General features: G+C 46.3%; 1 protein-coding gene across 1 annotated transcript in view; it reads right to left on the bottom strand.

Annotated features, from left to right (window-relative positions):
* The window catches only part of ECT2L (epithelial cell transforming 2 like), a 502,849-nt gene that overhangs the window by 339,804 nt on the left and 148,556 nt on the right, over positions 1–14,489 (bottom strand). The window lies entirely within an intron of this gene.

A 14,489-nucleotide genomic window follows, 5' to 3' on the forward strand; every position in this document is an offset into this window, starting at 1 on the left:
GTTGTAGCCAAGAAGGAGGTGGCTACACAGCTACTAAGATGGCACCCAGCTGCCCCTAATCAGGAACCTCACAGTGGACCAACAGTGGTGTAGAGGTAGGGTAGCAGATACTGAGCCACAAGAGAACCTGAGTCTGTATCCATCATAGTTCCAGCGTGGAGTGCACCCACCACAGCACTGACTCTGGCTGATCGGAGGCGGCAACCACAGAGAGGAGACCAGTAGGCCTGCAGAAGGGAGCAGCAGAGAGGGGGCACAGGGAGCGTCGGGTGGCTCCCAGTCAGAGAGGGTGTGCTTCCAAGTGTTACAATCAGGAGACAACAGGAGAGTGGGGAGCCCTTACCAGTGAGCTTTCATGAGGTAGGCCCCTAAGTGAGCGAGCACTGGGCGCCTGTCACCACGTTGACAGTAGCTTAACTACTCTGCTGAGGATACAACCAGTCCTTGTCTCCAGCATGCAAGGAGTCACTGGCAGGGACACTGGCTGGACATATGCAACTGGGTCACCCCTTGGACCCTTGAGGTATCGCGAGAGAAAAGAATGGAACACTCTGGCTAAAGGTTGCCATAAGCACGGGGATCACACACCAGAGTACAGGTGGGTGCCTACAGCAATCTATCAGTCTCAGCGGGTGCAGGCATGGTGAGAAATAAGGGCCCCAGGCTGCTCTCAGCAGCTAAGTTTGGTAACTATGTCTTTCGCTGGGGGAGGGGGCACCAGGGGAAGATGCTGCAGACCCACAGGCCCGTAAAAAGAGCTGACTCACGAATGGTTGCCATTACTTGCAGACCTACTGTTGGCAATCACAGACACAAAGTCGGTGCTTAAAAACAAGAATGATATTGGGGGAGGGGGGAGGGAGCGGGTGACCAGCAGCCAAAGAAGATGGCCACTTGAGCGCACGCTCCAACAACCAGCAGCGTTTCCCTCTAAAATCTGCTCATCAATCTGTCCCAGAGCTGTAACCTGAAGATTCCAAGTTGCTTGTAAGTCCGTGGGAACCCCTCAAGCCCCTTGAAGTTGCCAGAAAGCTCCAGGAGGAGCATCGGCAAAGGTGCAGACTTCAGGACGGAGGAACCCCGGCCGCAAATAGGAACATCGCCATAATAAAGCTTCTGCAGAAGAGTGAATACCCCACACCCCATGACAAACCAAACTCAAAGTCCGGAGTGGCAGGGCTGTTTGCAGCATGACTGGGTCTGTCAGCCCTGAGACCTGGTACGATCGGCAGGAACAGGCGCGCTGAGTGCAGCCCTTATTTCAGGATCAACGGCCCCCCAGTGCAACTTTGGGGCCCTACCAGGAATCTATTGCCTACCGGTGGGACCAGTGACCACTGGCAACATCGGGCACCTAGAACATTCATCAAGCAGTCACCTGCCACCAAAAAGACGGTGATGCTAGAGGCCCTCAGGAACAGAGAGCTGAAGCTCGGGCTCTCTATGCATGATTTGCTACATACCTCCTAGGACCATGCTCTGGGGCGGTACCATTCTTTCAAGCCAATACTGTTTGGTGCACCAGAAGAGGCCGCAAAAGCACTACAACCACTGGCACTGGCCAGATTAAATGGGTGCCAGGCACTCGCTGTGCTTTGGTCCCCCACAGGGTCAAACTGGAGGTGAATAGTGGCACGGTGAGATAGCTGCTTTGGCGGGTGAAAACCCAAAAGGTCGTATGCTGTGGATTCCACCCATAGGCAGTCAGCGGTGAATGGCGTGAAAGCCTGATGATCCATAGACTATGACAAGCGGCAAAGGCTCCCGAAGTGGACGACAAGCATAACTAGGCAGATTTACATTGCTGAAAGACCCGAGACCAACCACTGAGTCCCAAGAAGAGCCACCACTAGTGCCCGAGGTAGACCATGCTGGAGAAACCTTCATTCTGCAGGATATTATGGAGCCGATCCAGGGTATGCGTTCCCCCTAGAGTCGCGCATTGACACTGTTACGACCGAAGTGTCGCTAATGAGGGCAGAACCCTGTAAAATGAGTTACAAAGTTAAGGAGGTTTTAGAATCTACCACAGGCTTCCTGCAAAACATCGCTGCCCTCAAAACCAAGGTTAAAGACCTGCAAGCCGCCAACAAACTCATGGATACCCACCTGGAGGACTGTGAGGGTAGGTCCAGACAAAATAATGTGCGCATCCTGTGAGTCCCTGAACGAGCGGAGGGGCCAGCGACAGACCTCTTCATAGAGGACCTTATACTTAAGACAATGTAACCCCGGGGACTCTCCAAATATTTCTCAGTGGAATAGGCCCACCGAATCTTTTGGGGGGCGTCTGAGACCAGGAGCCCCTCCAAGATCAATAATCACCCATATCTTCAATTTCCGTTATAGGGATGTGATACTTCAAGGCTGACCTGAATGACCTGACAGACGAGGAGTGGTCGGAAGAACTTGCCTCCCCTAGGGAGGTGGCGATTCGTGCAAGATTTAGGTTGGTGCAACTCAAAATTCTGAACCAAACGTACCTTTCCTGTAACACTTTATATGGAACTGTCCAGTGACCCAGGCCTTCTGCTGACTTGCCTTATGGATGTCTGTGTGGGATGGCCTAGCTCTCTCGCTAAAGTGGTGTCTTTTGAATGATTGGGAGGCCACAGACTTAGGCCGTTTGGAACAGATCTAGGTCACCCTGGGACTCATGATTGCAAAACGAAACATAGCCCGTACATGGGGCCCACGGTCACACCACTCCTAAATTCATGGAAACAGGACATGGATTGGTGTATGGTCTCGAAAAAGGTAGTGTATGACAGCAGGGGCTGCCCCGGCAAGTGGGAGAAGATCTGGGGCCAGTGGAATCTCCATCGAGGCTGTCCATGTCCGCCTCCCCTGACGATAGTCTCAAACTCTGATGTCCAATGTAACACTACAATTTAAGTGCACTGACATGATTGAGACTGGTTATGTTGTAAGTGCACCCACAAAGGTTCAATGCCCACAAAATATACTAGCTGTATTTGTCTATCTCTGTAAAAGTGGATGTGGGGCAGCAGACATTTCACTGATTCGCGCAGATATGAAAAAAACTGTGGAGAGAGTAACATCCGCAGAGGAAGAGATCACAGAACATACTACCATGTTTAAAATGCTGCTGACGGAGGTTGGCATCCTTAAGGATGCAACTCATAGGCTACACAGGACAGCAGAAGATGCTGAAGGGAGGTCCTGCGAAAACAACGTGCGTTGGGTGGGACCCCTGGAAAAAATGGTGGGATCTACTGCGGAGTCCTATGTGGAACAATTCATACAAGAGGTTTTGCATCCTACTGATGCGTCCAAACATTTTGCAACTGAAAGAGCAGACTGGGTCCAAGGCGTGTATCAGAGGCTGTGAAATAAACCATGAGCCATAATTGCAAGGGTGTTAAACTACAGAGATCAGATTGCCATTCTACGATCAACTTGGATACATACCCCACTAAAGGTGGAGAATCAGCCCACACCAGACTATTTGCAGGAGGTGCAGACACAGAGACAAACATTTGACAGGGTCAACACAGAACTAAGAAAGAGAATCCTACAGTATGTAATGATGTTCCCTGCAAAGTTGAGAGTAATCGCAGAAAGCAGTGAGTGGTTCTTTACGATCCCCGAAGAAACGGGCTGGCGACCAACAGGGTGCAATGAAGGGAGAGAGAGACAAGGAGCATCCCAAAAGGACCAAGTATTGACCCCAGATCATAAGGCAGAGGAGGCGTGGCACACCCATGATTTGGCAGGCAAGGAAGTGGACCCTGATTGTCCAAAAATGAGGAAGTACACACTCCAAGTGGGGACACTGACAGTACCATTTTGGAAAGACCGGTTGACAGTCAGCCTCATGTAGTTTTTGTTTCCTAAAACTTTCAAGTCACAATTTATTTGCTAGTTCCACACATGGCACCTGTTACTGGACTAACATAACTCACAACAGAGGTTTGATGGTTCAGAGGGGTGGGGGTTCTGGCACCTCAGGCAGTTGGGGGTGCAAGTCATTCAAAACCTGCAGTGTTAGGTCACAGAGAGAGGGAGGTTGGGAGAGGTGGGAGGCAGAGGGCACTGGGCAAAACTGAGGTTTCTGATACACAACAGTTGAAAGGTTAAATCAAGGGGATGTGCACTAAGGTGTACTGGGAAGACATGGGATAGGCAATGAGGGCAAACATTCTCGATGTTGTGGAATATGACCAGTCTCAACAGTTGGCTAAAGAGAGGACTGGTGACCAAATATATTGTGAGGTACAGTCCTGACTTAGTACTCCTGCAAGATACGCACCTAGCAGGGAATAATTGCGGCCTCCTGTGCAGAGGGATACTCAAGGTCCTGGTACACTCTGGTTTCTTGTCGGGATCTAGAAGGGCTGCAACCCTGGCCAGACGCTACTTCCGCCTTACTCTTACCAGATCCTGGATAGACCCAAGTGGGTGTTATGCCGCAATTCAGGAGGAATGGGATGGTCTCATACTGATAGCTGCATCATGGTATCTCCCACCTGGCCTACAAAAGGATAACTCTAGGAAAGTTGATTGCGCAAATGCCAGATTCCGTACTACTTATAGGTGGGGGCTTCAACTTGACAACGAACACCACCCTGGACAGAGTCACACACAGTGTTCATATGAGCAAAGGGGATAGGTGAGAAAACTTTACTACACACTAGGGTTGCTGGACATCTGGGGCGAGGGACACCCAACAGACAAACAATATGCATGTGTGGCCCACTCGATGAAGGTCATGTCCAGGTTGGACTACATACTGCTTCCCAGGACACAGATTTTCCCCGAGGTATGCATCGTGTGCCCTGGCAGAGACCCCAGGACACAGGGGGGTCTCTACCGAGGCACACAATACATACCTAGGGGGAAATCTGACCGCTCACCATGATAAGGTTTACCATTCCAGGGAACAGGGAGAAAGGGGAATGGAAACTGGACCTGTCTGAACTGACTCACTGGGACACACAAACAATTTTCAGGGAGGTCGTGGATCTGTACTATAAAGAGAAAGGGGGCTCAATGACCTGTGATATAATATATATTCGGGAAACTGGAGGTGGAATATATGGAGGCCCCTGACCCCTCACTGGTGTGACAAATAGAACTGACCAGAGAACGATATTGGCAATTGGTAGATGCCAAGGCGCAGAAACACTACTGGGCTCAGCAACTCCACATTTACAAATTCGGCAATAAGACGGGGAAGATTCTGGCATGGTTGGCAAGTAGGGACAAAGATGGGTGCAGGGCACTTGCTGGGAAACTGGGGAAGTGGTATACACGGTGCGGAGATAATGGAGGAATTTGAAAAACTCCTTAGTGACCTCTAAAGTTATATGCTCTTAATTGATTCAGCAGCAATTCAAGGGTTACCTAGCCTACCACATGATTTTACAAGGAACAAAGGGCACAACTACAGCGAGAGATAGAAGGAAGGGAGTTGGGAAAGGCAATCACACAAATAAGGAGAAGGAAGACACCAGATCAAATGGGTTCCCACCTGAATTCTTTAAATGCCTGAAGAGAAAAATAACAAAGCGTATGCTAGCAATGTTTAAAGATGCCAAGCGGGCAGGGGAGTCTCCCAGATGATCTCATGATGGCAACGATAGTGGTCATCACAAAAGTGGTAAGCCAAGGGGCACTCATGCTGATCACCCTGCTTAAAACAGAGCTTAAAGTATTAGCCAAAATACCGGCAAATTGCCTGAGCACAGTCATTCACAAATTGGTGAACCTGGACCAGTCTGAGGTTATGCTCCAGAGGGCCACATTACATAATCTGAGATGACAGTCTGAATGCCTGGAGAGATGGCAAGTGATCCAGGAGCCCGCTATCCTGCTCATGCTCAATGCCAAACATGCATTTGATTCCCTGGAATGGCCTCACCTACAAGTACCCTGAGCAAGTGGGACTCGGTCTGGAGTTTTTGGCTTGGGTAAGGCTGCTCTGCACAGACTCAATGGTGTGTGTGTGTTAAGGTTAATGGCACTCATTCGAATGACTTTCTGCTAGGACAGGGAACAGGACAAGGGTGCACACTCTCCCCTCTTCATGCTCATTGTTGAGCTGCTGGCGGAGTAGGTGAGGAGGGATGCACTGATACAGGGGATCAACTGGAACCCCCCATGGAGTGACACAATTTTCTTATATGAAGACATTATCCTCATATATCCAACTGACCTTGACAGTTACCTCTCAAGGGCACTGGAAGTCCTCACCATATTTGGGAACCACATTGTCATTCATATTAGCTTGGGAAAATCGGTGATCTACCTGTTCAACCCCTGAGAGGGTCCAGAGAGGGGTAAGATCTCAGTGATTCGGCCCACTGAAGGGTTATGATATTTAGGCATATATATATATATATATATATATATATATATATATATATATATATATATATATATATATAAATATATATATAGCCACTGACACACAGGAGTTCCATCTGCATAACTTGGGATGGGTATATGAGGAATTCAAGAAAAACGAAGCTCAGTGGAGAAAACTGCCTCTATTAAGCAGAGCAGCACTATACCAAATGTTTATAGTCCCAAAATTCTTATACATACTTCAAAATACTTCCCACAAGGTGCTGGATACTTTTTAGGGCAGTAGAGTCCACCTCCCATATACTGTTATGGGATGGAGGCGCACCATGGACAGCCTACCATAACCTTATAAAAGGGCACTATAATGGGCGGATTGCTCTCCCAGATCTAAAGTTCTATTTCTGAGTGACCACGCTGCTGTTGGCAAAGTAATGGGCCTTTGCGTCTCAGTCAGAGTTGGTGCTCATGGCTGACAGGGAGGTGATGGGCAATGTGAGCTAATTGGCCTACTATTTGGGGGAGGGGGTAGCAGGGAACTCACAACTCAAACGGGCAAGATTCTAAGTGTGTGGGGAGGAGCCACAAAGGCAATGGATTGGGAGTCCAGGCTGATGCTAGAAACTCTACTGTGGGTAGCTGAAATACTAGCTAAGATGCAGGTCCTGGAAGGGGATCACCAATGAGACCTGATAGGTCTGACTAAGGTCAGGGACACATCGGTGAAGCATGGGATAGTACTTTTTGCGGAACTGCAGACAAGATACAAACTCTCAGATGGGCAATTCCTGAGATACCTACAAGTAAAACAGACACTCAAAGACTACACAGACTTACTAGAGACCGTGGCAGACGAGACACCATTGGAATTTCGAATACTGGCCGTGCCCTAACATAAACAAGCAAGCTCATGTACAAACCGAACACTTGTGACAAACTGTCAATGACACCTAGACAAACTAAAAATTAAGTGGGAACTAGACCTGGGAATTTTGAAGGAGGCAGACTGGGTGGATGTGTTTCACTTCCTGATGGAGATCGGGATAAAAGCTAGGTTTTGCCTAGCACAACTAAAGATTCTACATAGAGCCAATTATAGCAGAAAAAAGGCTATTACAGATGGTTAGAGCCAGTGATGACCAATGCCTTAGAGGGTGTGGTGAGCCAGGGACTCTGGTTCATACGCTATGGAGCTGCCCATGATTACAGATATTCTGGGAGCGAGTGAAACACTTCATATCACAAGTGGTAGAAGATAAGGTCACACTTACTACGCCTTTGACACTGGTAGGATTATGGGGAGATATTACACTATTCAAGTAGGATTAACTGTTCTGCAACAAGGCCCTGATCGCGGTCAAAAGAGATATTGTACAGCTCTAAAGGGCAAACACAATATGATTTGGTGCATGCAGGTGGAGGCCACCGTATACAAGGTAAGAGGGTGCCCCCAGACAGTTTGATAAGATATGATCCAAATGGAGGAATATTTAAGATGACAATCTATGAACCTTGGGGGAGGGAGAGGCCAGGATAGTAAGTGGGAGGAACATGTCAAGTCAGTGATACAGCTGCAGGGGAAGAGTATAACACAGATGTCACGGACAGGAGGGACTCCTGGGGAGATCAAATGTAACACGTTTACATTACACTGACAGTGAAAGCACCAGTAAAGGTACAATTAGATGACGTTGTATAGGAAAGGCTTTTTTGTTTACTTAATCTCTTTGAGCAATTTTGCAACTCTGTACGAAACATTAGAAAGTTCACATACTTCAGCTCCTTCATGGAAAGTTTGATACTGATCGTCAAGCAAGGGTTGGGGAAAAAGTGGTGTTCCGAAAACGTGATTTCCTATTTTAATTTCCATAAAAAACTTTGCTCTTTGAAAAATGACAGATGAGCAAGGTTTGTCGAATGGGGATGATGCAGCAGAATCCATTCTATCAGGACCTTCCCTGCTGTGGGCCACCACCATCACTCAAGAATTAACCCAGGTGAAGGGATGGGTAACTCTGTTAGATTTGGAGAGGACATAGGTCAAAACCATCCTACATGGGGCTATACTAACAGAGTATCTGAGAACTAATGCCACCCCAAGGGTCTTCTAGTCACCAATGAACCTCTTATCTTCCTGGATGATGCTTTCTTTAGACAGGATTGGACATTGATTGGCAGGAAATGTATGAAGGATTGGCTAATTTTAATCATCAATAATGCCAAAAAATATCAGATGTATTACTTATACAAATCCAGACAAGTGAACAGACATTTAAAACACAGATAACCATGTTCAAGAAGAGACTAGGAAGTGGCTGAATATAAAGAATTTCTAATGCAGTCCAAAATTAACAAATTACAGAAAAATCTTAAAAGATTCTCAAAAGAAAGGGTGTACCCCTACATCACTGACGAGTATGTCAAACAAAAAGAGGTTGAAAATAACGAAGGAGGCCCGAAGCCTATGAGGGAAAATGAGACCTCCAGCTCAGGGAGTGAAAGCAGCAACCCAGAGTACTGATCATTACGGAGGGGGAGAGGAAGGGGCTCATGGCAGGGATACACACAACCACAGGTATTCAATCCTCTGCCCTCAACCCCACATATGAGTCCAGGTTATAGCTAGCCAGCTATGTTCCCACATATGCAGCTCATTTAACCTGTCCATTTTCAATAACATCAGCAACCTTTTTTAGGGAAAGGCAGGAAGAGAGGAACGATGAGACAAAGAACAGACCAACGGGTCCAGTGGGAAGACCTGAACCAAAGTCACAAGAAGCATGGCCTGGGAATTCCTTTCAGGAACGAGCAAGGGTCAAAGTTGATCATGAATCTGACAGAGACAACCTTCTCTGTTGCCCAGCTGAAAGTTTTGGCCAGAGGTTTTGTCCCAACCATCATGGTAGATATTTTTAAACTGAGACAGGAGCTGGCAGAATTCTTCAGAAGAATACGCTTGGGATCTTCTTTCTGAATCGTAATGAGGTACTAACATCTCAAGGTGACACCAATTTCCAGCCCAGATCTACCCTTACACCTATGCTATCCCAGTTCCCACCTGAAGTAGCAGCTTTGAACAGGCAGTTATCCATTAAGTGGCGCAATGAGGGAAGTGTCTGTCACGCCCTTCAAGAAACTCTCCAAATCTGGGGAAGATGCCATTTGGGAGCTGAATGAGAACCCCAATATTATCATAAAACTTGCTGATATAGGAGGAGCAATAGTCATCCTGAACAGGGAGATGTACAATCAGAAATGTTTGCACCTTCTGTCAGACAATCGTAACTACAAAATGATAAGAGTGGATCCCACAAACAAGATACAGAAAGAAATAAGACCCTAGTTAATGAGGCAGTCAGCCCGGGGTGGATCCCACAGAATGAAGGGGCTTTCCTGTGTAAGGATAAGCTGGTGATTCCATATTTCTACATTCTTCCAAAGGTACATAAACCCACTAGCCCACCCCTAGGGTGCCCTATAGTGTAAGTGATTAGGTCAATACTGGAACCCCTGTCACAATTTTGAGATTGGTTTCCCTCAAATCACTGTTCCTAAACGTGATTCTTATGAGAAAGACACCAGGACAATCTTGAACCTCATTAAGGACATGGAATTCGACCCTGATCATGATTTTTTGGTGGGTCTAGACATTCAATCCCTCTATACGAATATTCCTCAGGTGGAAACCCTTAGAGTAATTGAGGAAGTCCTTTACAAACAGGAGTGGAATTTTAAAACTCCAAGGCCCTTTGTATTAGATCTAGCACGCATAGCTCTGACCAGGAACTTTTTTGAATTCCAAGGGCAGTTTATTTGCAGACCCATGGAACATCAATGGGAAGCACATTTGCACCTAGTCTGGCCTCCTTATATGTGGCAGAATTTGAGAATAACTATCTTTGAACAGGCAAGACCTTGAAACAACCATATCAGACTTTGGCCTCTGCTTCATAGATGACATCTTACTGATCTGGAGGGGGGGGCAACAGTCCCTGGACCAATTCATGGAGTGGCTAAATTGCAGGAATCCTCTTCTGTTTTTGACATCTACAATTATGAAGGAGTATCTGCCATTCCTGAATCTAGAAACAAAGCCAAAGATGGGGAGTGTATGTACAAAGGCATACCATAAACCAAAAGAGAGGAGCAGCCTTCTTTCTTGTAAGAGCTTTCATCATAAAGCACTTAGAGAGAACCTGCTCTACGGTCTGTTTCTAAGACTCCAGAGATAACGCTCTGAATTGAGCGATTTTAAGCAAATATCACAGAGACTGGAAAACAAATTGATCAACAGGGACTATCCGCCCAGGGTCGTACGAAGAGCACAGAAGAGAGCAAAGAACTGCAACAGTGAGATCCTACTAGAGCAGAGAGAGAGACCAAAAACAGACAGACCTATCTGTGTGACCACCTTCAGAGCGGCCTCTAATTTAGTTAAACATGTTATTATGAATAACTGGCACATTCAAAACTCCAGCAGTCTGAACCTTGAAACCAATGCTTTCCTTCAGGAAGAGTGCCAGCCTATGTAACATGTTGGTCCATACCAGACCTCAGGAGGAGGGTCCTGTGAAAGAACAAAAAATGTGGGAGCTGCCTCTGGTGAGAGGCCACACAGCATGTGGTTCTTGCAATGTGTGCCCTCTTACACGCAGCACCAAATCAATGGATGTGGGACTGATATAGCCTTGGATTCAAATGAAACACTAACTGTAACTCGAAGAACATCATTTACCTAATCCGGTATCCGTGCAATCTTCTATACATCAGGATAACTACTAGGATAATAATGATAAGGATAATGGAACACATAAGTAACATAAGGTGCAGGAAGGCAATGACTTAATTAACAACCCACTATTTAGAAAAGAAACACAGTGCGCAGAGGACATGATCTGGACAGTTCTGGACAAACCCACTATTCCACCCAATATTAGGGAGGTGAAGGAATACCTTTTTTAAACGTGAGCAAAGGTGGATTTACAGAATCCACAGCCATGAAGGGGAGACTTAACCATGATATACCAAGGCACCAATTGAATGGTCTGCAGTGACAGCAAGCTTGAAGGAATGGAACATGCATTTTGGTTTCCCTAGCTCTCATCCAATCTGATTTATCTGTTATCCTGCCCGGATACATTCAACCCCCTAGAATAAACTGTTCCACTTTAGCGGAATGAGGGGCTTCAATCAGTAGGAGGGCACAAAGAATATTTCTAGGATACAAATATCTCCCTTCTAATATCATGCGAACAAGTCGAAGAGCAGTGATTTTTTTGAGCCAACTGAATCCTTGGCATTAGACTCCATACTCAGGGAAAATACCCCCTGAGGGGCCTACATAGTTTTCTCTGAGGATCAACATAAGATACACTAATGTGTAAGCCCTGAGGGACTCAATAACATGTTGTGGAGGAACACTATTTATGTATGATTGCAGCACACGCACTCAATCATCCAGACAGACATTGCCGCGCACGACTGGCTTGTTCCATAGGGGTTCCCTCAAGAGAAACAATAATCTGCAACATGACTGTAAGGGGAGTATCATTGTATGTAGTCTATGCCCCCATAAATATGTACGACACAGTGGTCTGTTGCCTGGCCTTGGTTTGTTTGTGGAATAGCAACTGGTCAGGTAAAAGTTTTTTAAACTCAAAATGATCACTCAAGTGATCACATATCATAGTCTATTTCGACACAACCATAAGACAAGAGAGTGCAGGGTATCATTGGCTAGCTTTTAAATGGATTCACTCAGAAATGATTAGACTCTGGGCTCACTTTAAGATGGACGCAAATCTCATTATTATCATTATGAGTTGGACCCACATCCGGAGCTACCTTTAAGATGGCCGCCAAAGACACAACCCTTACATCATAGGACCTGAGTTAGAACCACGGCTGTGGTCCTGTGAGGCAAGGCGATGAACCGCGTGATGTAGGGTCGCACAAGTTAAATGAGGGCAGACCTCTGCAAATCCGGTACCTGCACGGAACCGCAAGTGCCGTTTGAAGGAGGCACTGGTCCCTTGACGAAGTAAGTGGGATTCCTGCGGGGGTCTTTTGTTTCTATACCGACCTCGATTGTGAGACAGGTCGGGTGGGCAGTACCAGGGGGGCGGCCCTTTTATAACACTCATGACTCTCCCTTTATGATGGTGAAGGACGTTTGTGGTTTTCAGAGATGTGCCACAGGATTGTGATGACATGACAGATTATATTTTTGGGAATTAGTGTTTGACTACAGGGGGGCACTTCCACCAGGTCTCCAATTTTGCCAACTGGTCAATGAAACACAGTAAGCACATGCATATTAAACGTTGTCTAAACTTTCACAGCCTCAGGCGAGATGTTTAAGATTTAAGATGATGGTAATCCAATCTGTGGATGGATTGATGTGTGAAGGTGAGGGAGTTGCAAGCTCGTATGTAATGGCCTCCAAAAGGTTTAGGCTATGAATTGGAGCACAATAATAAAAAGTACAATATTGAGAGCGGGCTTCGTTACTGGATGGACCAGACTCCTGTTTCAGTGGAACTACTGTATGGGCACACTTGCCACACACTGTAGCAAAATCTGGGTTTGTATTCTGTACATATTTATGAGCTTGTGCTTTGTCTCTCTTTGTTTCAGAAAATTTTAGAGTGTGTTCTGGTAAGGGACTATTTAGCCCAAACCACCCTGTTCTTTTTTGATAGTTCATTAGCACAGCGAGAGAGGGGGTGTTTTTCAGAAGGGGATCTAATGTCCTCAGGAAAGCCACCTTACCCATAGGGGCAATGATGACAGTCCGAAACATGCCGAAACAGCAGGAGATTTGAGGGGTGATTGTGTAATGATTCCACAGTATCACCAACACAGTAGTTTTTAATCCTATACAGAGTTTCCAGGAATACAATTACATGTGGAGACTTATGCGGTAGCTTTAACTGTTTTGTGTTCCACACAGTTGGTCCCCATATGTTTGTGTTGTATTGCCACAAATCCCCTTCCCTATTGCCCCATCCCCGATGTTGGCATTGCAGGGATGTTGAAGCAAAGCCCGACGAATAAGCATGCCACGATAAATGGGTGAGGGCAATTTTTAAACAAACCCAGCTTTGCCTTGTGTTTAGGTAGAACCAAATTTGGAGTCTGTGATGTCTACCTTAGATCCTTGTCCCATTTAGTGGTTTGTATCTGATACCGACAGAAATGACTGAAAGGAACTAGATCAAATTTCGTAGAAAGCTAGAAAGGGTGCTTTTTAAAATTTGGTCTAAATCCGTTTATTAGTGTCTGAGAAGTTTTAGAAAGGTGGTCATGAAACGGCTACTCATGTAAAAAACGTAGTGATATTTACACAGACATGTACTGCAGGACTCCTGCGGTACTGAAAATGTAAAAAAATACTCTAATCCTATTGGCTGAGGGAGCCTTTTATCCCCAGCCATCAGGATACCACAGTCCCCAAGACAGTACCATTGTACCTCGCAATCTGAAAGGCTAGCTGCAACATCTCAGCAGAATGCTGCAGCGACCATTACAGGATTCGGGAACTGCAAAAGTACCTTGGTACCCAAAGAAATTAAAATAAAAAAGACAAGACAATGCAGTTTGAAGCGCACAGCTGAAGTACTTGGATAGCGGGGTTGGTCCAACCTGGGGGTAGGGTGCAGGGTCTGAGGCCAATCCCTGCTGTGCACAGCCTTTGACCATGCACAGCTGTTGTTATCTACACACGGAGGAGAGCGCAGGCAGCGGGTTTGGTGCACAGATCTGCAGAAAGACTTGAATGCCACAAATTAGCGGATTATGCATTGTGGCTGTCAAATGATCCATCGAAGGGGCAACACGTTTATAGATAAATCAAAAAATGCCTTCTCAATATAAAGTGCGGCTGAACCATAATGACACAGTGCAGACTGTCACTTTGTAATAAAGTAAGCTGCCAGGGCTTAGACCTGCAGTAACATGAAAACACTTCAGAAGATCAGCCACAAAGATGATGATGGAAGGATTGCACAGAATGACAACAGCTTTACTTTGTGTGAACAGCTGTTTAGTGTGAAGCCTGTACTAGCCTGGTAATCCCAATTCAACAGGAGTGATGCTTATTTCCACACTGTGATCAAGGCCTGTATCACTGATAGCCAGTCTCCAAGGGGCCAAGGAATATG

This window comes from Pleurodeles waltl, chromosome 5 (genome assembly GCF_031143425.1).
Source record: "Pleurodeles waltl isolate 20211129_DDA chromosome 5, aPleWal1.hap1.20221129, whole genome shotgun sequence".
Lineage (NCBI taxonomy): Eukaryota > Metazoa > Chordata > Amphibia > Caudata > Salamandridae > Pleurodeles > Pleurodeles waltl.